The sequence below is a fragment of the Camelus bactrianus genome, chromosome 20 (assembly GCF_048773025.1).
Source record: "Camelus bactrianus isolate YW-2024 breed Bactrian camel chromosome 20, ASM4877302v1, whole genome shotgun sequence".
NCBI lineage: Eukaryota > Metazoa > Chordata > Mammalia > Artiodactyla > Camelidae > Camelus > Camelus bactrianus.
The window spans coordinates 28,304,402-28,332,268 of NC_133558.1; the positions used below are offsets into that span (position 1 = coordinate 28,304,402).

General features: G+C 38.4%; 1 protein-coding gene and 1 long non-coding RNA gene across 4 annotated transcripts in view; one reads left to right on the forward strand and one right to left on the reverse strand.

Moving 5' to 3' along the window:
* Positions 1-27,867, forward strand: part of BICRAL (BICRA like chromatin remodeling complex associated protein) — an 80,389-nt gene that overhangs the window by 22,298 nt on the left and 30,224 nt on the right. The window contains exon 1 of one of the 2 annotated variants that reach the window (XM_010973753.3): positions 27,565-27,841. The exons of the other annotated variant lie outside the window; for it this stretch is intronic. The gene's annotated coding sequence lies outside the window, so the exon portion shown is untranslated. Of the gene's footprint in view, positions 1-27,564; positions 27,842-27,867 lie in introns of those variants that run through there. 2 annotated transcript variants of the gene reach the window in all.
* Positions 1,187-27,624, reverse strand: LOC123613926 (uncharacterized). Of its 2 annotated transcripts, XR_012501148.1 has the most exons (5): positions 27,491-27,624; positions 9,426-9,496; positions 9,214-9,345; positions 7,270-7,399; positions 1,187-1,768 (listed from the first exon to the last, which is right to left on the reverse strand). It is a non-coding gene; the product is annotated as an uncharacterized LOC123613926 (long non-coding RNA). The 2 variants fall into 2 exon arrangements; XR_006721363.2 differs by lacking the exon at positions 7,270-7,399.

Consider the following 27,867-nt stretch of genomic DNA (forward strand, 5'->3'; position numbering starts at 1 on the left):
GACAAGTAGCTTCAGTGGCATATGGAGACAGAAGCCAGATTGGAATGCACTGAGAGAATGGGAGTGAGGTGAACATCAACTGCTTGCTTTGCCATAAACTGAGGACAGAAACCGCACAGCAGTGGTTGGAGAGAGATGTGGGGTCAAGGAAGCGCTTTTTTTAAAACTGAAGTATAGTCAATTACAGTGTGTCAATTTCTGGTGTAAAGCGAAATGTCCTAGTCATAAGGAAGCGCCTTTTTTTTTTTTTAATGATAGTAAATATAAGAGCATTTTCAAGTAGGCTGGAAATATTATCTAATAGGAAAGAGACTAATGCAGAAGAAAGATAAGACTCCCAAAGGAGCAAAATTCTTGAGGAATTCAGAACACAAGAAGAGGGTTTGCCTTTGATGGGAGCAAGATGATTTGCAGTGTAGCAGGAGAGAAGGCAGAATCTGGGTGCAAGTTTATGAACTGGAGGTGGAATATAGGGCTTTCTGTTCTGATGGATTCTGCTTTCTCAGTTAAGTCTAAGGCAAGGCCAGCAACTTAAACTAAAGGAGGAAGAGATGTGGATGGTTTGAGGTGAGGACGACACCTTGCCTTGGACACTGAACTCACTGAGACACGATGTGAGATTGTTGGGCACTATTGAATGCCTAGATGTGGCTTGGGGTCTGAATTTAAGGTGAAACCAATCAACCCAATTAGCTGTGTGGTTTTCTGCCAGCAACATTCAGCTATTACAAGGTGTGCAAAGAGCAGCCAGTGGATGGGTTCAACAAAGATCGGAGTTTTGCACCCCCAGGCCTGACAGGAAGAAAGGAGCTAGGAGAATTGAGGGTGGTTGCAAGGGGGTGATTACAATGATGAACCTTGGAATGTTACTGGGTAGGAAATCAGGAGAAGACAATGGGGGTGGAGCTATGAATTCAGCCATGAAAATCACTTTTGATTAATAAAAAGTTAATAGGTAGAGAATTTCGACTGGGGATGATGAAAAAGTAATGGAGGGGGCAAGGGTATAGCTCAAGTGGTAGAGTGCTTGCTTAGCATACACAGGGTCCTGTATTCAATCCCCAATATCTCTAAAAATAAACAAGTAAACCTAATTACCCCCCCAAAATAAATAAATAAAATTGCAACACATTTGAAAAAAAAATTTTTTAAGTAATGGAACTAGATCATGACAACAGTTGTACAACAGTGTAAATGTACTTAAAGCAACGAGCTGTACACTTAAATGGCAAACGTTACATACGTTTTATCACAGTCGAAGAAATAAACTAACATTTAAACATTTGTGGCAGGTACAGAGGTTATTTGCACACTCCCCTCTTAACCCAAACGTGAAGAGGCATAACAGCGACACAGAGGTTCTGGAGTGGGACCAAGAAACTTTAGATTATTTGTTTCTCTCTTCACTGACTTATTTGAAGCCTTTAGCATAACATTTAAAACAAGCTGGGCACTCAGTGAACATTTGCTAAGTAAGAACTTAGACAACCCAGGCAGAGCAGAATGATGGGAACCAAAGGAAAAACCATTTCTGGAGATAGGTAGAGATCAGCAATGCCTTATACACTCTGATCTCAGTGGGTGATAAGAACAATCAGATTATAGGGCAGGGAGGGAGGGAAATAAAGGAAAACCATTAAAAAAATTTTTTTTTTCAGATAATACCAAGTAGAACTTTGTAGCACTTCCCTTAGCCTTCCTTTCTCTATTCTTTCCTCGGAATGCTGTCATTCATCTTTTCATAAGGTTCCTCCGTTCCCCAAATTGCCTGCAGAATAAGGAACAGTGAAATAAAATTAGAGCAGGGTAGATGATAGGATTCAAAATAGAGGTCTGTCATCTTTCCTGAGAAGTTAGCAAGGTCACTTGTCAGGGGCAGAGGCAAAAGGTTTTGAGTTTGAGAGGAGTACATCTGTGGAGTGTATCAGATGGGGGAAGATGGAGAAAAGGGAATGGTCCTTAGCTGTAATGAGGCAGCTTGAATTAGGTAACATATGAGTGCCATGGTTCTCGTCAGCAGTGATGTCCTGTAGAAGAAGTGGAAAATACAGTGAGTAAGGGTCTAGCAGGAAGTAGGGGGTGGTTAAATGAGTGTGGAGAAGTGGGAGAGCTGACAGAGAAGGAATGAGGTGTGGACTTGAAAGGAAAACCCTAAAATGGAACCTTGTAAGTGGTCCCTTGCTGAGTGGAGATGGGCCCAGGAGGTGGCTCTGCTGGGGTGGCTTACCATGTACAGTGTGGTTCAGGAGAGCTCATGGGCCATCAACATGTGTCATGTGGGAAAATGGAAGAAAGAGGTCTTGGGGAGAAGCCATTAGGGGCTTTGATGGTTTTTTTTCCTCCCCTTACCTCATATGTGCTTCCATTACGGAAAAGATCTGGAGACCTCACTATCAGATCTGAAACCCAGGTTCCCCTTCCACTTAATCCTAATCAATTTTAATTTATATAGTTGTGATTTGATCATATATTTCTTTTTAATAAAGTTGTAAAATTGAACATTTTCTGTTTTTGTGGGTTCTTTGGCTTATCTTACAGACATATTGAACACTCACTCATACTACCTGAAATAAAAATCCTGAATGTGAGAATGTGAGGGAATGAGGTATGAAAGGTATTGCCTTTCTAGGAAAGGCTTATTTCAGTTCAGCTAAAATCCAGGGTGCTTCCTTGTATCATCAGAATTTAAACTTGATGTCCTGACCTGTGATTGAGACATGTTCACAAGAGAGAAAATGGGGGGAAAGAGAAGTAATATTTGTTAAACCTTAACATTCATTCTCATAATACCCTGTAGGTAGGTTTGTCTCTATTTTATATATAGTGGATCGGAGGTTTAGAAATGCTAAATAACTTGCCCAAGGTTACATTACTGAGGGGCAGAGCTGGGATTTGAATATATGTTGCAGATCCATGCATCATATTTTTTGCCATTGGTATTTAGCCCATGTATACATTCAATCTACAAATGACTGCCTACAAGTTAAACATTTTGAGGTCTTAAAATTGGATGACCTTTGTTTCAACAGGGTGATAAAGAAAAGTAGTGTTTTATTGATAAATCAAAATGGGAACCAAAAAAACCAGAATCTTATGTCGATAGTCAAGTTTTAGGTCAGAGCAGTTATTTTGCTCCTTCTGCAGGTAATTCAGGTTTTTTTGCATAGTATGGTGAGTCAAACATGGGGACCATTTGGCTCTATCCTTGGGAGCAATCAGGGATTGTGAATCATATCTTTCACTTACAAAAATCCCTAATTGGGAAAGAGAACACTTAGAACCTTAATTTAAACATGATACGATGTAGCTCAGGTTGTTCCGTTGCTTGGAATGTTGTCAGTGTAAGCACCGTGCTTATAGTACAGACTTGGGGTAAAGTACTTAAAATGTACAAAGTGTGATTTGCTTTAAAGAAACATTCTTTTAAAGAGGCAGTGCTGTAGGTTGAATATAAGGCTAGTAAGATGACGTGTCAAAAGGATTTTTTCTTTTCTTTTTGACTCTACAGGAAAGCTGAGCCGCAGTAGACAACAGTAGTGAAAAGGTCATGAAACATTCTCACCATGGAGTTTTTAGTTTACCGGGGCTGACCTGTAGTCTTGAGCATTAAGTTGCTCTCTGAGCAGTCTGAGGTAGTGCCTGCGTTCTTCATGCCAGGCTGTCAGAACTAACTTGAGTTCTCCTCCTCTCCCAATAAGAACCAACCATCTCACTGCTTATTAGTGGTAAACCTAATCTGGGGAGATGAATTTCATGATCTTGTGGTGAGCATAATACGGGAGAGATTTTCAAAATTTATTACGTAGACTAAATATTTCAAACCTAACTAAGGCGTATCAAGACTGCTACTATATGTGTTAAAATCAACCATCTTTAAGAGTTGCTTTTGGTATATTTCAGATTTTTATTGCAATTTTTTTTAAAAGACAGTTTATCTGGTTTCTTGGTTAAGTTTTCGTTTTAGAATTGGTATTCAGTTGTCCTTAGAAAATATTTTACAGTATTAGGGCCACCCCAACAGTGGATTTTTAGCAATAATTTTTAAAGCCCTAAGCATGTCCCCTGAAACAAAAATAAAGCCATAGCTATTGAATGTTTACTTTTAGTGTAATATATGTGAAAGTTTTATGAATATAAAATAACTTAGAGTAGTTTATAATTTATTCTTTTCAGAAATCATTTCTCAATAAATAGTAGAACTGGAGAAACCTGGATGCCATTTTGAGAGATTAAATTTAAAATCCTTATATTTGAGTTTGGCAAACAAAGGTATTGCCTACAAAGTTAGGATTAATGTCAGAGAAAGTTTTCTAGAGCAAATTTTAGTTTTTTAAACAGAACTTACCTAGGAAGTAGAATAATAGATTTTTTTTTAATGTGGAAAAATGTCTTCAGGTTTAGAAATAACTCTTTCCATGTGTAGAGACTATTACCCACCCCACCCCCCAAAATCAGGTTTTTTTCCTCCTGATTTCTGAGAGTAAAAGTTATTTTTGATTGTGTGGTTTTAATTTGGAAGTATTCCTCATACGATTTAAAATAAAAAGGAATGCTCCTAAATCTAAAATAGTTAGATTTCTTTTAACTGTGATATTTCCTAAAGTGATATAAAGTATATGCATTATATGCATATACCATTAAAATATTTTCTATCCTTTTAATATTAATTTAAAATTAAGTGTTCTGTTTTTCCTTATACTGTTTTCCAGAATGTTTCTTTTCTAAATGAAGTGTCATATTTTGAAAAATTATTGCTGTAACTATTCTGAAAGAAAAAGCTACTGCACTCATATTTCATCATCAAATATTTACTAAATGCTACTTTTGTACAGGGTACTTGGAGGGTACAAGAATACATGATCCAGCCAGGTGGATCAGCAGTATATGAGTGGTACAAGCGAGAGCAAAGGAGAGAGCCTTTGGCTGAGGTGTGTGAGCATGTCCATACATCTACTCATTCAGCAAATATTATTGAGCACCTACTGTGTGCCAGCTGCCATTCTAGGCTCCAGGATGCCTCAGTGAATAAAAGATGGAGGCCCTGCTCTCATGAGAAGACAGACAATAAACCTAGGTAAACTTTGTAGTAAGTTAATGGGGGGTGGAATAAAGCAAGGTAAGGAATATGTGGAGTACTGGGAGGTGGCAGGGTAGTCATGGTAGGTCATGATCCTCTGAGCAGAGACTAGAAAGAAGTAAGGGGCAAGCCTTGTCTGAAGGGATGGCATTCTAGGCAGAGAGCAGCTGGTGCAAAGGGCCTGAGGCATGAGAATGCCTGGTGAGTTCAGGGCATGGTAAGTCAGCAAGGGCTAGAATCAGAAAGAGGTCAAAGAGGTCTGGGGGCAGGGAGGATAGTTGTGTAGGGCATTATGAGCGTTCACAGCTGAGCATAGAAAAGGATTTTTGTTTTTACAGTGAGGAAAATGGGGATTCACTGGAGAGTTTTGATTTATGTTTTAAGAGGATTACTCAGGAGGTTGGGGTAAGAATAGATTGTAGTGGGTAATAGAGCAATAGCAGAGAGGCCAAAGGAGAGGTGATGACGGCTTGGACTAGGGAGATAGAGGTGGTATGTGGTTAGGTTCTGGATCTATTTTGAAAGTGTAGCCAGTGGGATTGGGATGTGGAGCATGAGAGAATGACCAGTGAAAGGTTATATATGAAAAAGTGGAATTTGAACTGGAGCCTAAGGAATTTATTGACCAGGAGAAGATGGCAAAGCAGAGGAATTCCGGTGGGAAAGAACTAAATTAAGTGAGAAGTGAATGAGAGGGGCAAGACAGTGAGAAAACTTCTTTGGATGAAGTGAGAAGTTTGTAGAAGACGAGAGAGAAGAAAAAAGGGAGGCTGGGATGGGACTTTGGGATCAATTTGTGAAATGCACTAAATGCAAGGCCAGATTATTTGAATTTTTCTTTAGGTATTACAAAACGGGTTTTCAAGCAAGTCAGTGATTTGAGTAAGAAAGAAAGAAACATTTTAGTTAATAATAGCTTTGGAACCAGACAGATCTGTGTTCTAACCCTGGCTCTTTTCCTTTCTGTGCTGTCTCAAGTAAATTACATAACCTCTTTGGGGGCATGTGTCTTAGTTACTCCCTCTGGATTGAGAATTTAACCTCACAGAGGAAGTTTGCAAGGAATAAGTGAGATCAGACATATAAAGGGTTAACAGTGCCTCACCCATTTGGGGCCTAGCTATCACTGCTTTTTTAAATTATTGTTATAAAAAAGCAATATTAAAGCAGTGTTTAATTAGACTTGTCTGCTAACAGTGAATGAGTAAGTGAATAGCTCCTTTAGAAAATTAAATTGACTTTTTGTCTTAATTATTCCTGTCAGCCAGTGTTGACCCTTGAACTTCCTGTTTGTTGTCCAGTAGTCGACTTTTATCAGAGTAGCAGGAGATGTAACAGAATTTTCCCCCAAAACACTTAGAGATCAAATATAACAGATTCCCATTTTGATATTCTCAGTTTAATATAGAAAAGACTGAGAAATTTAGCAATAGAAACCTGATGTCACTTTAAAACCCAGTTTCCAAAAATCAATGTCCTGCGAGCACTAGTTTGCAGGGTGCAGGTTTAGAAAATGCTGGGAAGGTGAAAAAAGGCATGTGGGGTTTGATTCCATTTAAATATAAAACATACTTTAAAAAATAAACTAAAGAAAAAGACTGAAAAAATATGTTCCAAAGTATTACCTCGGGCTACCATAAATACAGTTGACCCTTGAACAACATGGGTTTGAACAGCATGGGTCCACTTAAGTGTGGATTTTTTTCCACTAAATACATACAATTCTATGGGATCCTCAGTTGGTTGACTCTGCAGATGCAGAGGAACTGTCCACGTAGAGAACTGACTATAAAATTATATGAGGTTTTCCAACTGCCCAGTCAGTGCCCCAGCCTTCAAGTTGTTCAAGGGTCAACTATACCGTAGACTGGGTGGCTTAAACAGAAACTTATTTCCTCACAGTTCTGTAGGCTGGGCAGTCCAAGATCAGGGTGCCAGCCAGTTCACTTGCTGGGAAGGCCCTCTTCCTGGTTTGCAGACGGCCACCTTCTCAATGTCCACAGGAGCTCTGGAGTCACTTCCTCCTCTTACAGGAGCATCAGCCCTGTTGGATTACGGCTCTACCCTGGTGAACTCATCTAACCTTAATTACTTCCTAAAGACCCTGTTTCTAAATCCAGTCACATTAGGGCTTAGGGTTGCAGCCTGAGTTTGGGGTGGGGGTTGGACACAGCTCAGTCCATGGCAGTCACCTCTAGGCAGTGGAGTCCATAAGTGATCTTCAGTTCTTCCCTAGGCATTTCTGTACTTTCCAAACTTTCTGCAATTGAAGGTGTTGGGTAAAGCTAGGTTCCACTTCTAGATTCCACTTCTGTGAGTTACCTAGAGTAGTCAAATTCATAGGGGCAGAAAATAGAATGGTAGTTGCCAATGGCTGGGGGGAGGAGGAAGGGGGAATTAGCATTTAATGAGTATAGAGTTTCAGTGTTGCAAGATGAAAAAGACTTCTGCAGATGGCTAGTGGTGATGGTTGCACAACCATGCGATAGTACTTAATACTACTGAACTGTACACTTCAGAATGGTTAAGATGGTGAATTTTATGTTATATGTATTTTACCACACATACACACACAAGTTCTCAGCCCCCTCCCAAAGAAACGGCCCCCCAAAACTTCTAAAAAATGTACAGCTTTTGAAGTTAGGCAGATTTGGTTTAAATACTAGTTCTGTGTTGATCTAGTGGTTCTCAAACATGAGTGTGCATCAAGATGACCTTGTTCAACACCCCCTGAGTTCCTGATCCAGTAGGTCTGGGCCTGAGAATTTGGATTTTTAACAAGCTGCCAGGTGATTGAGAGCCTAGAGCAAGTCTTGATTTCACTATTTACAAAAATGGGTCTGTGAGCCAGTTATGAGGCTTGTGTGAGAGTGCCTGATCCAGGAGCTCTCAGCCTTAATTTTAGTGTCTATTTTTGTAAATAGTTTGTTTGCTTTTATCTCCAAATAATTTACTTTTGGGTTTTTTCCCCAGGTATTTAAGATCATTTCACACAAACATGAAGAAATAACTTATTTTTAGAAACATATATTAAAGTCTTTATAAATACGTAAGAATCATGTAAAATTAACTTTGCTTCTAGAAGATTAGGATTTCAGTTGTTTGGCTAGATGAGGGTTATCTTTGGAACTGATACTTAATATTCATCATTTTTTCTTTTCCAAATTAAATCTGTATGTGTGTGTGTGTGTGTGTGTGTGTGTGAATGTGGAGGGGGTTATATTCTGGTGAAAACAGGGTTATGGGAGCTCCCTTCCCTTCACTCTGCATCCCCCCATAAACAAATCCCACAAACAAAAACCTTTGGAAAACCATATATAAATAATTAGGGTAAATAATATTCATACCTCTTCAACTGTTCTTAAATTTTTAAAGATTTCCACCTTGTGGCTATCCATAAGGGCTAACAAGGGGCAAATGAACCTCTAGGCCAATGTTTTTCCTAAACTAAGTTTTATAAAAATCTCTAGATCTGACCTGTCCAATATGGTGGCCCCTTGCCACATACGGCTATCAGTGCTTGAAGTGTGGCCAGCACCAATTGTGATTTACTCTTAAGTATAAAGTCCACACTAGATTTTGAAGGCTTTGTTTGAAAAAGAGGATGTAAAATATCTCATTAATTTTATATTAATTACATGTTGAAATGATCATCTAAATAAATAATTCTTTTTTATTTTGCCCCAAATATCTTTTGGGTATTCTGGACCAAATAAAACACAGTTGGCCCTTGAACAGCCAACCCCCAACATAGTCAGAAATCCACATACAGGTTTTTACTCCCCCAAAACTTAACTAATAGCCTGCTGTTGACTGGAAGCCTCATCAGTAACATACAGTAAGTTAACGTGTATTTGGTATATGTATTACATACTGAATTCTTAAAATAGAGTAAGCGAGAAAAAAGAAAATGTTATTAAGAAAATCATAAAGAAGAAAAAATGCATTTAGAGCGCTGTACTGTATACATCCATACCACAAGTTTACGACGTCTGTTCACAAGATGGATTGTCTTGTCTGCTAGTACCTACATCAGTATTGTCTTAACGTAATACAAAACACTGTGGATGTTACTATATCACTAACACTAGACATCAAAAAGGAAAAGATAATGTGAAAAAGAAATTTATACTTACATATAGGTAGAATGATTCATGCATTGACAGCGAAGCAGCGGCTGTATGATTGCTTTATGGTGCTTAGTGTGATCGACAGGATTGCGGCCCAGTTGTCTAACCGCTACACTAATGAATGAGTCGTTTTAAAATCTGTATGGTGTACAGTATTACAGTTAGATTCATAATACAGTATTGGAAACAGTGTTATATTTTTCTTAAAAAACCACTACCTGTGGTAATAGGCTGATATGCAGTTTCTCCAATAACAAGAGGGAGAGCTGTCCTTCACAGTAATGCAATTCTTTGAAAGCAGAGTTATAGGACAGTAAGAAAACCAACACATTATTAATTTTATGTTAAATACCACTCACCTTATGTCTGTGTAAGGATAGGCTATCCACTTCAAGTTCTGCACACAATGTTCTGTGTGTATATATTTATAAACATGTTGAAAAAGATCTGTACATAAGTGGACCCTCTCAGTTCAAACCTATATTGTTCAAGGATCAACTGTATATTAAAATAAATTACACTTTTTAAAAAAATTGGCTACCAGGAAACTTTAAATCTCACATGTGGCTCTCACTTGACGTTTCTGTTGGACAGCTGTGCTGCTCTAGACCCTGCGGGAGTGACTGGGTGTTGAGAGTGGAGTTGGGAGAAAATGGAAGGTCCTGTGCCTAAGTCGGTGTGGGCAACACTGAGTTTTAGAAAGAAGGAGGTCTGATGTGCATTGTGAATTACCAAGAAGGATATGTGATAGGTAGCATTTCACAAAGTTATTTCATTATGGGACCTCTGCCAGCCTTTTTTGTTTAAAGGACTCCTTTCCTTGAAGTCTTACATGGAAAAGACTGTAAATGCTTCTCTCAGCCACCATGTTCCCACAGCAACTTTCTCCAACCCCTGCCAATGTATTTCTCCCTGCTTACGCTTACCTTTTTATAGTGGTAGATCTACAATAATGTGCCTAACTTTTCTGAGCAAAAATACCATATAATAAGTTGATTTAAAATTTTGGAATTTTAATTGATGGAATAGTGAGTTTTTTTGCTGTGAGAGAAAGTGTTAAGATTCTCAACTGCTGTCTTTTGTCATGGGAAATATTAACAGAAATCAAACCTTCCAAAAATCATCATATTTCTACCCACAGAGATGAGAAGCAGCATGGGCTTGGGAATTAAGAGATTTGAGTTCAAACCTCTGTCTCACTACTTACAAACTCTGCAGTGTTGGGCAGGCGTCTTACAGTCTCTCTAAAAACAGGGATAATAATACATACCTGGCAGAACTGTGTTAGAAGGATTAGAACTGCATAAAGAGCCTGGCAGAGGGAAGGCACTTAGTAAAGGTTAGCTGCTAGTACAATTTTTAATCACCTCAAGTGCCTTAATATATTAATAGTAATTAATATTAAAGTAATTTATACTTTATAATAATAGTAGTAATAATAATTGTAAAGAGGGCTTAATATTCCTATAAATATCCATGCTAGTATATGTTTATTTTCATGCACATTGATAATGCTTTCTACAGTTTGGAAAGTCATTTCATACATAGGTATCTTGCCTTTCCAATAAGATTGTCTGCAACTTGAGAGCTGGGACATATTATATACTTTTGTGAGGTTTTTTGTGTGTTCTTTTAATCCTCTACCCTGCTCCTCCAGCACAGGCTTATTTTAATAAATAAATCATTGAATTGAGTCCTCATTATCATTAGTATAATAAGTTTAAATAGTACTGCTATTTTTAATGTACTTTCTTAAAGAAAAATTATGATACTAATGTTTTGAGAATCATTAACAAAATTTGCAAACTTTCATTAGAGGTTTAAGAAAAAGTTAAATAATGACAACCCTTCATAGATAAATAATTTTACTAAGTGAGGCAAAATCTAAGACTTTAAATATTTAGAGAGGTAAATAAGGTGTTTTTAAAGGCAAAACTATGAAGACATAATGAGGCAAGAAAAAATTATTTTAATTAGTCCAAAAGAATAATACTGAATAGTGGTGGTAATAGAACTATGGATCTGTCTAAAGTTTAGTTTGTAAGGTCAAACTAAATGAAAAATCTTTACCTCTTTCCTATGGAAAAGGGTTATGTTGTAGGCACAGATCTCTCAGAAGATGGGACTGTGTTCTAAATCGGTTACATACATTTACTTCTAGCACAAGTAACTGCCACCTTCAGAATGATGTGGTTTTAAGTTAAAAATCATTTTTTAAAAAATTACACTGAATTGGCCTTAAAAAATAACTGCAGTGTTTTATCCTTAGACCACCAAAGGCTGCTTCTAAGTGACCTGACCCTCTTTTATGAGGGTTCAGTAGTCTATAGCAGGATGCCCAGAAGTGAGTATAGAAAAAGGGGTTAATTTAGATGTCTATTCAGTTGTGAGCATTCATGTAAAAACTAGAAAAGTAAACAATTTAGGTAATTATTTTCTACATCGAATGTTTAGGGGAATGGAGATGTGAATTTTACTAAGCTTTCTAGAAAATACTGCTGGCATGTTTATCAGATGAAACTTGCCTTTGTATCTCCCTCTGGTCCGAGGTGGAGAATTTTGCTGGGCTTTCCTACCCAAGTGTCAGGCTTTAAAAACTGTCAAATGTATTTCTGTTGCTCTCTACCGAGCTTATAGAAAATTAGCTTTCTCGACCTTCCTCCTGCAGGGAATTCTCTGATAACTTTGGTAGTAGTGAACAGTATCATTTCTGTGCTGTTGAAATCAACAGCTTGCTTGCTGCTCCCATCCTGTGCATCTGGCAGCACCTTCTGCATCTTTACACTGCAAACAAGTACATCCAGTGTGTAGAAATGGCCATTTTGCTTAGCAAGCATAAAAATATCTTGTGAATTATATTCATATGTTCAGAATCCCATTGTATTTGTTACTGGATTGAGTTTATTCATTTCACACGTAGAACAACTGTCCTGGACCCCAACAGTGCAAGGGCTCCATGGACCGACCCCTAAAGGATCTGTGGAGAGAATTGAGATGGAGGCGCATTGAACTTGGATACCAAAAAGTTGCATGTTGTTTTCACTTGGCTCCAACTGAAATTTATCGTTTCCTAAATCTGTGAATGAAGGCTACCAACTACAGTAGTATTAACAGTGCCTGGGAATTTGTTATCAGTAGAAATATTGTTTACTGGTGTTACATCTGCAGATGTCTTGAAAGATTACTATCTTCCAAATGACAGTAGTTACTAGACTCACTACTAAATCTAGTATATTAACACATTGGTGAAGAATCACATATATACCTATATTACAATTTTAAAATATTTTTATAACTGTATTCCCAAAAAATCTTACGTATATTATACATCCTGAAATATTACTCTGAAGGGATCTATAGGCTTCACCAGTCAGCCAAAATGCACAGCAAGGGTTGTGAACTCTCCTCCTTTCTTTGTGCATTTCTTCCTGCAGCCACATCTGGTGTCTGTCGGTAGTTGTGGGGTGACCTGCCTCAGCTTCTTTCACCCCAATTTTTATTGGGGTTAATCTTAACTGATGAGCCATAGGTCCCTCATCTCCCCTCAGTGAGCATCTGTCCTGAAGCTTTGAGCTTGGAGGGAGAGAATACTTTTCCAGAAAGAGAAAGATTTTTGATCATAGATGTACAACTAGTTATTTTCAAGCAAACCCTTTTGGGTTTGTTTGTTTTTGGTAAGAATATTCATAGATGCTTTATTTTTCTGTGTGGTAAAATATACATAACATAAAATTGACCATTTTAGCCTTTTTTATTTTACTTCTATGACTTTTTATTTTAAAAATAGTGAGAATGTATCCATGAATTACACATATTTAAAAGATGCTGTTAAATGCTTGAGGTTCAGTTTCAACCACTAACTGTGGATGATTTTGAATCTTTTTTTTTTTTAATAGACTGTATTCTTTTAGAGCAGTTTCAGGTTCACAACAGAATTGAGCAGAAAATACAGAGTTCCTACATAGCCCTCCCCACCCACACATATATACTTCCCTGCCTTCAACATCCCTCATCAGTGTGGCATGTTTGGTACAATCAATGAACCAACATGGGCACATTATTAGCAACCAAAGTCCATAGTTTACATTAGGGTTTACTCTTGATGTTGTACATAATATGGGTTTTCACAAATGCATAATGACATGTAGCCACCACTATAGTATCATACAGAATAATTTCATTGCCTTAAAAATCCCTTGTGCTCCATCTAATCATTCCTCCCTCCCTCCCTCCCTCTCCCCAAACCCCTGGAAACCGTGATCTTTTTATTGTTTCTGTAGCTGTGCCTTTTCCAGAATGTCATTTGGTTGGAATCGTACAGTTTGTAGTAGCCTTTTCAGACTGGCTTCTTTAATTTAGTAATATGTCTTTTAAGTTTCTTCTATGTCTTTTATGGTTTGATCATTTTTTTTCACTGCACATATTTTTTAATTTATATGTATGTACTGTTCATTGATTCTAAGAACGTTTAGAGCTTTAGCTTTTTAAACTTACATAGTTATCAAAGAAATAAAGCCAACCACAAAATAAGAATTAACTCAAAAAGATACATACACCCTGCTCTTAACAGCAATATTATTTATAATTGCCAAGATAAGGAAGCATCCTAAGTGCACATCAATAGTTGAATAGATAATGGAGATTCATGTGTGTGTGTGTGTGTGTGTGTGTGTGTGTGTGTGTGTAATGGAATACAACTCACCCATAAAAAAGAAGGATATTTTGCCATTTGAGGCCCTTCATTCACTTTTTTTTCACTTCAAAAACCAGAATTTTATAACTGGCAGAGACATTTCCATTACATCAAAAACAAAAAAATACCCAGAAATAAACTTAACCAAGGAGGTTACCTATACTCTGAAAAGTGAAAGGACACAAAGAAATGGGAAGATTTCTTGTGCTCTTGGATTGGAAGAATCAACACTATCAAAATGGCTACACTACCCAAAGCAATCCACAGATCCAACGCAACCCCCATCAAAATACGTGCGACATTCCTCACAGAACTGGAACAAACCATTCCAAAATTTATAAGGGACCATGAAAGACCTCGAACAGCCAAAGCAATCTTGTAGGTCTCTTTTTTTTCTCCCTCCTCCTTTTTGTTCTCTTTTCTTATGCTTTGATGACTAGAGAAGATCCTTTAACATTTGTTGTAAAGCTGGTTGGGTGGTGCTGAAGTCTTTTAGCTTTTATCTGTGAAGCTTTTGATTTCTCCATCTGGTCTGAACGAGAGCCTTGCTGGATAGAGTATTCTTGGTTGTAAGTTTCCCCCTTGCATCACTTTAAACATATCGTTGCCACTCCCTTCTGGCCTGTAGAATTTCTGCTGAAAAATCAGCTGATAACCTTATGGGAGTTCCCTTGTATGTTATTCGTTGCTTTTCTCTTGCTAATTTCAATATTTTCTCCTTATCCTTAATTGTTGTCAATTTGATGATTATGTGCCTTCTTGGTGTGTTCCTCTTTGGATTGATTCTTTGTGGTACTCTCTGCGCTTCCAGGACTTGGGCGGCTGTTTCCTTTCCCACGTTGGGGAAGTTTTCGGTTATTACCTCTCCCCAGATTTTCTCAGGTCCTTTCTCTCTCTCTTCTTTTTCTGGGACCCCTATAATGCGAATATTAGAGCGTCTCATGTTGTCCTACAGTTCTCTTAAACTATCCTCCTTCCTTTTTATTCTTTTTTCTTTGTTCTGAACTAGTGATTTCCATTAATCTGTCTTCTAGCTCACTAATCCGTTCTTCTGCCTCATTTAGTCTGTTCTTGGTTCCTTCTAGTGTATTGTTCATTTCAGTGATTTTATTCTTCAACTCAGGTCTTTGTATTTTCCAACTCTTTGCTAAAAACTTCACTCTGTGCATCTATACTCCTCTTGAGTTCTCTGAACATCTTGGCCATCATTACTTTAAACTCTTCTCAGATAAATTACCTATCTCCTCATCACTTAATTTCTTCTTCTGGGATTTTATCTTGTGCCTTGGCCTGGGAGATACTTCTTTGCCACCTCAGATCGTCTTTCTTTCTATGTGTTTGTGGATTCCTTCCACAGGCTTTGGGATTATTGTTTTCTTATTTCTAGTATCTGCCCTGGTGGATGAGGCTGGACTAGAGGCTTATGCAGGTTTCCTGGCAGGAGGAGCCAGTGCCTGTCCACTGTTGGGTGAAGCTTGGTCTGGACCTCTGGTGGGTAGGGCTTTGTCTAGAGGGCTTTGTCTAGAGGCCTTTGTGGCTTAGGAAGTCTGCTGCTGGATGTGGCTATGTTCCCACCCTGTATGTTGTTTGGCCTGAGGCTTCCCTACAGGCTGTTGGGTGGGGCTAGGTCTTGGTGCTAATGATCCAATTAGGATATCAGCCTCCAGGAAAGCTCCTGTAGATTAACACTCCTGGAATGTCCACCACCAGCTTTATGTGCCCTGAGTGAGCTGCAGCCATCCCCCACTTCCCCAGGAGACCGTCCAAATCTAGCAGGCAGGTCTGGCCCAGGTTCCTATGAAATCACTGCCTCTGCCCTTGGAACTTGTGCACGTGAGTTTCTGTGTACACTTCTCAAGCAAATGGAGTCTCCGTTTCCCCCAGGTCCATGAGGCTCCCATAGTCAAGCCCCCCTCGCCTTCAAAACCAGATGTCCTGGGATCTGCTTCTCTTCCCAATGCCGGGACCCGAGCTGGGGAGCCTGACATGGGGCTTTGAGCACTCACTCCTGTGGGAGGGCCTCTGCGACTTAACAAATCTTCAGCTTGTGGGTCGCCCACCTAGGAGGTCTGGGGACCAATTATATTGCGAGCACGCCCCTCCTACTGTCCTGCTGTGGTTCCCTCTTTATGTTTCCAATTGCAGAAGATCTTTTTTGCTAGGTTCCAGTCTTTTTCCGATGGTTGTTTACCATTCAGTTGTGGTTTCGTTGTAGTCACGAGGAGAGGCAAGCTCGTGGTCCTACCACTCTGCCATCTTGACCTATGTCTCCATTTTAGCCATTTTAAGCACAGTTCTGTGGCATTAAGTACATTCTCATTGTTGTGGAACCATCACCACCAACTTCCCCAGAACTTTTTCATTTTCCTCAACTAAGACTCTGTATTTTATGGGGTTTTTTTTATATAGAAATTATAACAAATTTAAATTCCAGTTCACATGGCATTTCTTAGAGTTTGTGAAAGATTTCATACTAGGTAGAAGTTTATTTTTCTTAAATGGAGTTTAGGAGAGAGAGAGTAATTCAGCTTCTTTAAAATTTTTATAGAAACAATGAAATCTTGCTTGCAGTAATATGCTACATATGTATTTTTCTTAAATCAAGCCTTGAAAAAGTTCCTTTCAGTCTCTCCTCCTTAAAAATACTGATTTCATGTACACATCTTCCTTTTGAGTCTGCTTTTATAAAAAGAAATCCTTGGCATCTCTTCTTTGGTAACATCGTTGACTTTGTAAGATGGAATTTTGTTTGTTAATATTGTTAGTTGTTTTTATAGGGCTTGTTTTTCTTGGAACATATCGTAGAACCAAAATATTTTGAATGTTACTCATTGACAGAGAGCAGTCAGTGTCAAGAGTTTGCATAATAACTTTCACCAGATTGCTAATACTAAAGCTCAATAAAAGAAACATGTTTTTAGTTTGGAATTACTACCATTTTAAAGTAGTTTTTAAAGCAGTTCCATACATAGGCACAATAATGTGTGCAGACTACACTAACACAGAGCAACACAGAGTGTCCTGTTATATTTGAGGAAATATAGAGAAAGATTGGGCTGTTTTATTTTTTAATAGCTTAATTATTGCCATACTGTATTCTAGTAAATTTTGTGAGTGTGGGATGGAAATGCAAACGGCGATCCTTTTTACTATTTCTGACTGGTGTTGTGCAATAACAGCCATTGTTTGTTTGTTTTTAATTTTTTTTTTTTGGTGGGGAGGTAATTAGATATTTATTTATTGGCTTATTGGTTTCTTCATTTTAATGGCAGTGCTGGGGATTTAACCCCAGACCTCATACGTGCTAAGCACATGCTCTACCACTGAGCTGTTCCCTTCCCTGAGTAGCCATTGTTTTTAAAAGTAGAAAAAAAATCCGCACTGGGAGGATTTTTCTTTTACTTCATTTACAGTGTTCTCTAAAAGAAATCCCTTTTCTGTTAGGAAATACACAAAAGACTCAGGTAGATCTCCATTTAATAAAATATGTATTTTTCTGAATGAAACTAGAAATTTAAAAACTGTCGAAAGGAGTTTGTGTTTAATATTCAGGTAATTTGCTTTTACGAGAAGATGGAAATAAGATTTATTTTTGGCTCTTCTAGTTTTTAATTCCTGTTCCTAAAATTTTTGCTAATGTGTTTTTGGTTAATACATGACTAGGTTCCTCTTTGTAAGTGGTTATTTCAATGTCGGCACAGCTTCCTTTTGCTAAGTCAGCTTGTCATTGGACCTGATTCTCTAAATGATTGATTACCTTTAGTGGAAGAAAGTAATAAATATGGTAATCAATGATGAAAATCAAAATTCACCTTTTTCTTGGAGGTATAATACACGAATTCTTTGATATTTAGTAGTGTAACTGAAGAGAACTGAGTCATATTTTTAGTACTTATTATTCTATGTAGTGAAGTATTGTGAATTATCACAAAGATAGTTTCAACTTAGTTTTTTACTCAGTATTTAATAACAATTAGGACAGCAGCATTTCTCGATCATTTCTCATTCATTTCCTGTGTATTGTTTTCCATAGTCACTAAAATGTTGTCTCTTATACAACACAATAAGGAAATTATGAAAACATTTTTGGCAGGACATCTGTTTTTCCTATACTGCAGAGTTGTGTTTTTTTTTTCCTGTCAGGTCTGTTACTGATGGCCTCAAGAAGTCATACACGGCTGTGCCAGGGACCCTTCAACTTAGACTTTTACTTCTGAGCCTGTTAATGAAGACAGATATTATTAGAATAAGTTACTGCTAATGATTTGGGGACTCCAAGGATTTTATATTTATGTTCAGTACATAAATTCCTGTTTTAAGGTTTGTTGAACATTAAATGGGTTATCATAGAAGGATACACAATTTTTTTTGTCCTATGGGTCTTAAAAAATGACATTTCTTTATGCCTCAGAGAGTTGAACCATCTGATCTGGAGCAGAGATGGGAAATCTGTCAAGCTCTCAAGGCTTTTTCTACCCAGCACAGATGCCTGGCTAGATACGTACGGGCCCAGCCTAAGCCAGTGGATCCTGGATGCTGGATGACCAGCCCTGCATCCAAACCCTGTGCTTTATAATTGTGCAAAAGTGTTCATGTGTGGTCTCGCTGCGTATTGTTGGAAACTCAATGATGAGGAACTGACCTCACCCCTGAAAAAGTTAGTTTCTTAGACCAAAATCTTACTTAATTCAATTGAGTAAGATGTGTTTATTGGGCACATTTGTATCAGGTATCGCAATAAACTCTGGTAACAGGAAGATGGGAAGAAACTGACCCAGATTTCATGGAACTTGTAAGCTAATGAGGGAGTCAGAAAAACAAAGTTTGTCATACGTGTGTCAGACCTAGTAACAGGTCAGACGTGTTCTAGGGATACATATAAGTCAGCAACTAATTTTGCTTAGGGATTTTTTTTTTTTTTTTTAAAGAAAGGCAATATCATTTTTACTCAAAGCCTTAAAAGATAAGTAGGCATGGTCAGTTGACTACTTGGAGGTGGATGGGAAGGTCTTTTGTTTTCTAAGTAAAGGGACAAGCACAAAGCCAAAGAATGGAAAAAGTGGTATGATAAGTTTGGGGGACATCAGATGGTCAAGATGGCAAAGAAACAAGAGTTCCACACGGGGGAGGCTGGGGTGAGTTAAGGTATAAAATGAAACTAGAGCCTGTTGTAATGGGCCAGTATTTTCAGTTCACTGATGCCAAGAAACCATATAGTCTAAAAATGTCCTGGCTTTCAGTTGGGAGAATTCATTGTACTCTTGTAGCATTCTCTACTGTTTGTATTTAAATTTGGGCTCTGCTTTAGTTGGGTACAGAAAAGAGGCGTAGTGAAGATAATCACAGAACAGTGTCTGATCCGTGTAAAAAGACATGGTTGTTGCTTTTAGAATTCTGGGTAGAAAATCCTAAAGACAGTCCATGGTTGTCAGAGAGACTTACAGAGGTTGATTCAAAATAAGTTTTGAATGATGGTTGGAATTTCAGTAGATATAGAAGAGGAAGAAGAGTATTTCAGGTAACAAAATTGTCACCTGGACAAGGGCAGGTGCTGGGAGAGTGTGCATTGTGTCGGGGGCTAGGAGAGTGGCAGTGTGGCTAGAACAGAGTGTGGAGGAATGCTGGGAAATCACTTCTGCCCCGCTGTACATTCTAGGTTTAAATATAACTCTTTCTTTTCCACTTTAGATTGCTCTCCCATAGGAATAACCTGGTGTCCAAAATAAGCATGTTTTCTTGGAAAACTGAAGTAAGTTTCAAGGAAAAGAGAATAAGCACACTTTCCCTGGTGTGCTCAGTCCTGCTGCAGGTTTTGTCATCTTGTGGCCAATATATTGGAAAGGGTGATAAAAGTTTATTTCAAAAAATGTTCATTGCCCACAATGAGATATCACCTCCCACCTGGCAGAATGGCTGTTATCGAAAAGACAAGAGATGACAAGTGTTGGCAAGGATGTGGACAAAGGGAACCCTCGTGCACTGTTGGTGGGAATGTAAATTAGTGCAGCCACTGTGGAGAACAGTATGGAAGGTCCTCAAAAAATTAAAAATATAGGTACGATATGCTCCAGCAGCCCCACTTCTAGATATATATTTGAAGGAGATGAAGTCACTATCTTGAAGAGTTATGTGCACCCCCCATGTTCACTACAGTTTTATTCACAATAGCGAAGATATGGAAGCAACCTAAATGTCTGTTGATGGATGAATGGATAAAGAAATTGTCATAGATAAATATATAGGTAGTTAACATACACATACAACATACTTACCATGGAATATTATTCAGCCATAAAAAAGAAGGAAATCCTGCCATTTGTGACAAAATGGATGAAACACAAGCTAAGTGAAGTAAGTCAGACAAAGACAGACAAATACCGTATGATTTCATTTATATGGAGAATCTAAAAAAGTTGAACTCACAGAAACAGAGTAGATTGGTCGTTGCCAGGGTCTGGGGGGTAGGGGAAATGGGGAGATGTTGGACAAAGGGTACAAACTTTCAGTTATAAGATGAGTAAGTTCTGGGGATCTAATGTATAACATGGTGACTAGAGTTACCAATACTGTATTGTATACCTGAAATTTGTTGAGAGAGTAGATTTTTAAATGTTCTCACTACACCAAAAAAAAAAAAGTTAACTAATGAAGTGATGGATGTGTTTGTAGTAATCATTTTACAATATATACACTTATCAGATCATCAGATTGTACACCTTAAACTAATATAATCTTATTTTTCAATTATATCTCAGTAAGGCTGAGGAGGGAAATATTTAGTGAGCCCTTGTCATGTGCCAGGTACTGAGGTCCATCGATGAACAGACACCAACCTCTGTCCTGGTAAAGCTGGCTTTCTAATGTAAATATGAGTAAATACAGTAAAGAGGGGAAGGGAGAAATAAATTGAGGGGAAGGAGTAGTAAGAGACTGATGCTGAAGGTGGTTGAGAGTGATGCATCCCCAAATAAGGTTTCACCCTCTGCATTTCCTCCCATCATATTACCAGGAAACAATCCTCCCCTGAGTTTGGAAAGATGGCAGCCTCAATTTGTGTCTCTCATCTGACCAGAGGCCCTTGTTTGCAGGTCTCACCTGCCTGCAGTTGGGGGACAGTTTCCCAGGTAGCTTCTAATGTGCCCAAGCGTGTCCAATGTGTCCCCAGCCCCTGTAAAGCCTTGCCAGACTTCTCCCTGACCCCCTGAGGTTGGTCACTCTTCCCCCCTCCCCATGTTATAGTATATTGTTTAGCCAGCTGGATTGCTCAATTTTTTAAAATATATTTTTTATTGAAGTATAGTCAGTTTACAGTGTGTAAATTTCTGGTGTACAGCACAATACTTAAGTCATATAGGAACATATATATATTCGTTTTCATATTTTTCACCATAAGTTACTACAGGATGGTGAATATAGTTCCCTGTACTATACAGTATAAACTTGTTGTTTATCTATTTTATATATATATATAAGTTAGTATCTGCAAATCTTGACCTCCCAATTTACCCCTTCCCACCTCCTCCCCCTCTGGTAACCATAAGTTTGTTTTCTGTGTCTGTGAGTCTGTTTCTGTTTTGTAAATAAGTTCATTTGTCTTTTTTTTTTTTTTTTTTTAAGATTCCACATGTAAGTGATATCATATGGTATCTTTCTTTCTCTTTCTGGTTCATTTTACTTAGGATGACATTGGATTGCTTAATATATTAGGTTTATTTCTACCCCACCTCATTCCAAGTTGTAATTAAAGCAGTTTTAATGCCTTTAAATTCTGCATTTCATGAGTTGAACCAAGGTCCGATGCTTTCTACGTTAACGATCATCTTTTCTGACTTTGAGGAATTTTTTGATTCCTAAATTTTTCTCCTGATAATGTTTCTTAGTTTTTTTCCCCCACCTTTCTTCCTTGCTGCTAGGAGGCTCTAGTTGGTGACAGAATGAAATTCTTGGTTGAATAACAATGGAAAAACTTCGAGCCCATCACGTTGAGTTCGATAGCTTCTTTTTATTACAAATGGGTATAATTGTAAAAATATAATCATGTTTTCTTCTAGTAAAATGTCATATTATTTCACAAAAAAAGCCCAGTGACTTCACCTGAAGAAGCGTGGGGACGCTGGCCAAGAGCTCAAGCACCTCTCACAGTGCACTGTGATGGACTGTTGCCCGTCTCTCTTCTCAGAGTGAGTTCCTTACAATTGGGAACCACGCCAGGAAGTTTCACACAGTCTTGCAATTGCAAAATTCAATAGCCCGTAACAATGACAATATAGTAAAAGGAATAAGACGAAAATACTTTATATCCTGATTGACATAAACAGTCACTTGCTCTGGGTAAGTGGCTATTTTATGCTGTAACTTTCTGATCATGACACTTACTGGAATATTGTTTGCTTGTTTATAATAATTTATTTGCTTTTATAGTCCTACAAAAATGTTAAGGGTATTTACATTTATTACTGCATTTTATGTCATATTCATTTGATATTCCCAGTCTTTAACACAGTACTTGGCACATAGTGGGTGCTAAATGTTTGTTAAATGCCTATTCTTTTCACCCACTGAACAACTTTATTAAAGACAGTCATTAAAGAAGCAGCTTTCCTCATTCCCTAAGCTATTCCTCAGGGTAGAAAACAGAAAGGGGCATGGGATAAACCTGTACAATTTACTGTCCTCTCTTTCTCCTTTCCTCCCTCTGTCAGGCTGCTCTGATCCTATAATTTGTGCTAATCAACTCATATAAGCTGTTCTTAGCTCCTAAAGTGATTTCTTCCAAAACCTTAAAAATGGCTATAGGGCCAAGATGGAATAACAGGGACTTCCTGCATAAAACAGTTAAAAAATTGGATAAAATGTATTAAGCAATGGTTTTTAGACATTGAATATCAGGCAGCACAGGACAGTGACTCCTGAGAAATAGAAAACAGATAAGGTGAGCCCTGTAATTGCCCAGCTTGCTGCCTAGGGAAGGTTTCCAGGCCACAGCACAGGCAAGCGGAACCCAGATGGAGGCTTGTCGTCTTCCTGAGTTGAGCTGAGGTAGCTGGGGCGTAGAAGTGGCTAAAACTCACTGGGCAGAGCACCAGAGGGGAGAGCTGCAGAGTGTCTCCCTTGAGTCTTCAGCTAATACCTGATCAGCACATGTATGTAGGGAAACTACCCGAGTCCTGGGAAAGAACTCGCCAAAAGGATTAGAGGAAACAAAACTTGGAGCTCGCACAGGGCAGCGAATTGTTTGTGTTCCCACCTGCAAGAGTGCAAAAATCCTTGCAGTTCATGGGACATCAAGTGAAGTACTCAGGATATTGCCTCAGTATAGGGCAAAGTTAGCCCTAAAGATTGACAAAGCTTAAAAACAAGTCTCGAGAGAATGAAACCATTTACAAGTAACTTAATTGTATCCTAGACAAAGTTCAAAAATATCTGTAGGGATACAAAAATATCCAGTAGTCAATAATGTAAAATTAGCAATTCTAGAATCCAATTAAAAAAAACGCCAGGCATGAAAAGAAGGGAAAAATACCACCCATTACAAGGAGAAAAAAATCAGTCAATAGAAACAGACCCAGAAGTGATATAAATGATAATAGAGAAGGACTTTAAAAAGTTATCACTATTCTGTATAACTTCAAGAAGGTAGAGGAAATGTTGAACATATTAAACAAAGACATGGAAAATATAAAAAAAAAAGACCCAGTTTCTACAGACTTACAGACATGGAATACAAACTTGTGGTTGCCAAGGGGATGGGGGGTGGGAAGGGACAGACTGGGACTTCAAAATGTGGAATAGATAAACAAGATTGTACCGTGTAGCACAGGGAAATATATACAGGATCTTGTGGTGGCTCACAGCGAAAGAGGATGTGACGATGAATGTATGTATGTTCATGTATAACTGAAAAATTGTGCTCTACACTGGAATTTGACACAACATTGTAAAATGACTATAACTCAATAAAAAATGTTTAAACAAACAAACAAACAAACAAAAAGACCCAGTTTCTAGAGATGAAAACTACAATGTTTGAAAATACAAACACATTGGATAGGATTAATAAGCAGATTAGACACTGCCGAAGAAAGATTAGTGTGCTTGAAGACATAGCAATAGAAACTATCCTGAATGAAAGCCAGAGAGATAAAAAGACACTTAAACAATTTTTTAAAAAGAGCAACAGTGAGCAGTGGAAGTATTTCAAGCAGCATAATCATAGGTAATTGGAGTCCCTGAAGGAGGGATAGGGGCACAAAATAAATGAGGTAATGGCTGAAATTATTCTAAATTGGAGGAAAATTGTAAACCTATAGATCCTAGAAGTTTAACGAACCCCAAACACAAGAAGCATGAAGAAAACTATGCCAAGGCATACCATAATCAAATTACTTAAAACCGGTGATAAAGAGAAAAATCTTTAAAGCATGGTGGGTGGTGGAGGAAGACCTATTATGTACAAAAGGACAAAAATAAGAATGACAACAGAATTCTACTTGGAAATAATGCAAACAAGAAACAGTAGCAATATCTTTAAAGAACCAAAAAAAAAAAAGGGAAAAACTCAATCTCGAACTATATGCCAATGAAACATTTCAAAAATGAAAGCAAAATAAACACATTTTAAAGACATAGGGAAGCTGAAAGAAATCATCAGCGGCAGATCTGCACTATAAAAGATATTCAAGGACATCCTTCAGGAGAAGGAAAATGATACCAGATGAAAATCTGGATTTACTTAAAGGAATGAACGGCACTGGAACTGGTAAATAATGTGGGTAAAAATGAAAGTGACTGCAGCTCATCATACCTTTAATAGTTCAGGCAGTGATCACCTGAGGACAATGAAACCATTCCATAGTTCCTGACTGCTTAAATAGACTTCCCCAGTGATCCTTCTGCTGGCCTTGGCACTTTTTCTAAAATTCTGTTTGTAAATGATTTGGAAATTATGGCATATACTGATGCTATACCAAATTCATGCAAATAAAGCAAATGTCTGTAATTTTTCATGTGTTGGCAAGATAGCCTGTTATATTGACTCTTGATGGTCTTTTAAAGTTTTAGCTTATTAGTCATCATTTTCACTAGGTAATGTTTTTGGAAGAAGAACAGAGAAGCATATAAGGGAGAAAAGAGAAACATTTGTTGTAGCAGTGACATACCAAATTTCATTTTATGAAGTATTTGAAATCCTGTGTTATGACTTTTAATGTTTTCTTCTATTGCCACTTATTTAAAATATCTTAAATGTAGAATTGATTTGCTTAGCTATCTTTCCTGAAATATCTGTTCTTGAAACCAATACATTTCTTTTTGTTGTTGTTGTTTGTTTTGGGGGGTAATAGGTTTACATATTTACGTTTTAATGGAAGTGCTGGGGATTGAACCCAGGACCTTGTGCATGCTGAGCATGCGCTCTACCACTGAGCTACACCCTCCTCCCTGATTATTCATACCTTTGATTTTCTGCAGGATAGCTGATTTTTTAAATAGGAGCTCTTTATTTATTAGGGAGAAAAGCCGTTTGTGATATGAATTGGAAGTACTTTCCTCACTTAACGTTTTTTGGGTTTAAAATCTTTGACTTTGTTCATGTTTTTTTCTTTTATCATGAAGAATTTAAAATTTTTTTATCATCAAATTTGTCTATCTTTTATGACTTCTGCATCTTGTGACACCCTTAAACTTTTCCTAGTCCAAGATTATAAAAACAAAATTCTCCCATGTGTTTTTCTAGTACTTTAAGGCTCTCCTCCCTCCCCCACATTTAACTCTTAGATGCGTCTGGAATTTGGTTTTGTGTAAGACGTGAAGTCTGGGTCTGCCTTCTTTTCTTTAGACAGCTAAAGTCTTCCCCCCACTGATTTGAAATGTCACTTTTTATACTGTGTCCTCTTGATTAAGGATAGTAATAGCAATTTTAAATATTAGCTTTAATTTTGTTAGAGTGGTACTCAGGTGTCTGGGGTAGTGATTTCTGATCTCTCAGCGTGCCTGTCAGGATCCTGTACGAACCGCAGCCCCCTTCTCTCCCTGACAAATCCTGCTGCCATAAGCTGCTACTACTGAGGGGATGTGTCTTGCTCAAGTGTTTTGGGCCAAGAAGTAGTTTTAAACCACTGATCCAGGGATTTCCCCTTGAGGGGGGGCCTCATCTTTCACACAGCCTTGTAAGTGTCACCTGTGGCCAGAGAGCCACCTCGTAAATCCAAGGTTGTCACTTTAATGAGAAAAGAGCCTCAACAAGAGTCCAGAAGTAAAGGGAGAATCTTTCCAAAGAAAACTAAGCTCTTCACTTTGGAGTCATTAGTTTCTGATCCTCAGGCTGTTTTCCCACTTTAGAATCGTAGTCAATTTCTACAACTTTACGTTGGTAGATTTCCTTTGGTGGGCCGTGTGTCCTCCTGGGGAAAAGACCTGCTCACTTGGGTGGTATTATGACTGTCTGGCACGATGAAGAGCTGGGGTGGAGGGATAAGAGTCATCTTGCCTAATGTAAAACTGTTTAGTCAAAAAAGGGTGTGGCCATTTAAAAAGTAGAATTCTCAGGGTACCACTGACTATAATGGCTCGTAGAGTTCTACGCAAGTGGGACTGGAGGAGGAGGCCTGTCTGGTAGACTGATGCCACTGGGTAGGGCTTGTGTGCCCAAGGAGTTCTGCCAAGTGTTTGAGCCACCTGGTTTGGTTTGGGGAGGGGATGTGCAATGGCTTTTCATTTCATCCAATATTATAAAATTGTTCTTTTACTTGGGCTATTCAAGGGGTAGCTTGTCACTTTGAACTTTGAGGTAGCAAATGTGCTCTGTGCTTTAAAGTCCTGGTGGCAGTAACACCTCAGAGGAGGGACTGGTGCTAACTTCCTCTCTCAGTTTGCGTGTTAACCCTTGGGCATCTCGTCCACTGGAGGAGCTAGGTGCAGGTATAAAGTAGGGAGCAAAGCTGGGACAGTCATGAAAGGGTTTTTCTTTGATGTAAGCTATTTTTCACATGTGCTTTTATTAATTAGTTTGTTCTGGAGACTGTTAGACACTTAAAAAAATAAATTTACAAAGGATACAGTGGAGTTCCATTTAACTGGCCATGTGGAAGTAAAGAAGTAACATCCCCTTTATTTATAGGCTTAATTATATGTTATTGTTGGCTAATATAGTCCATGTGATTATGATGTCTGGGAGACAGGCCTGGGGTACCGTTATGAGCAACAGCTAACGCAATTCTACATATTAAATACCAGGATTTAAGGGAAGACCCTCACACAGATTCTACATATCTACTTAGTGGTTGTTTTCCTCTTTTTTCCTTCCTGTTCCATTTCCACTCAAAAGTCATGTTGGTAGAGTCATGCTGGCATGCCCCTGAGTAACTCAGTATCTGAGTCCTGGAAGCAGATTTCACTTACCAGCTGCCCCTTTTAACTTTGGCCAGGGATGTTACACTTGATAAGCTTTCCCCACTCTTAACTTCCTCCTGCCTCATCCATCATCTTCCTTTCCACTGACTGTCCATTCAGATGAGTTGTAACCATCGGATCATTCAGCAACTGAACCAATTCGCCCACCAATGGGAAGGTCCCACACTGGGGGATACTTACCCCTTCCAGACCCTTCCTGAGGAACACAAGTTTCCTTCCGTGTGGCAGGAGTAAATTTTATATTTGTTTGGCCTTGTGACCGATAGGATGGGAAGTTGGGGGACGATTGGAGAGGAGATGGCTGCTTTAACCGACAAAAAACACTTAGTAGAAACTCTGCCTCTGCCTTCTTCGGGTGTGTCCCTCTTCTGGGCATCTCTTCAGGATTTCATTCCTCCGTCCAACTGCCGTTCACAACTGCCCTTTCCAACGGCTCCAGAACTCTTGGCCTTGGCATTCCATGATGTAAATTATTCCACGCATGGCTCGAAATGGGTGCGAAGCAGTGTTGCCAGGTGTCGGATCACTAGTGTAAGTTTCCCGGACCTCGGGGGAGG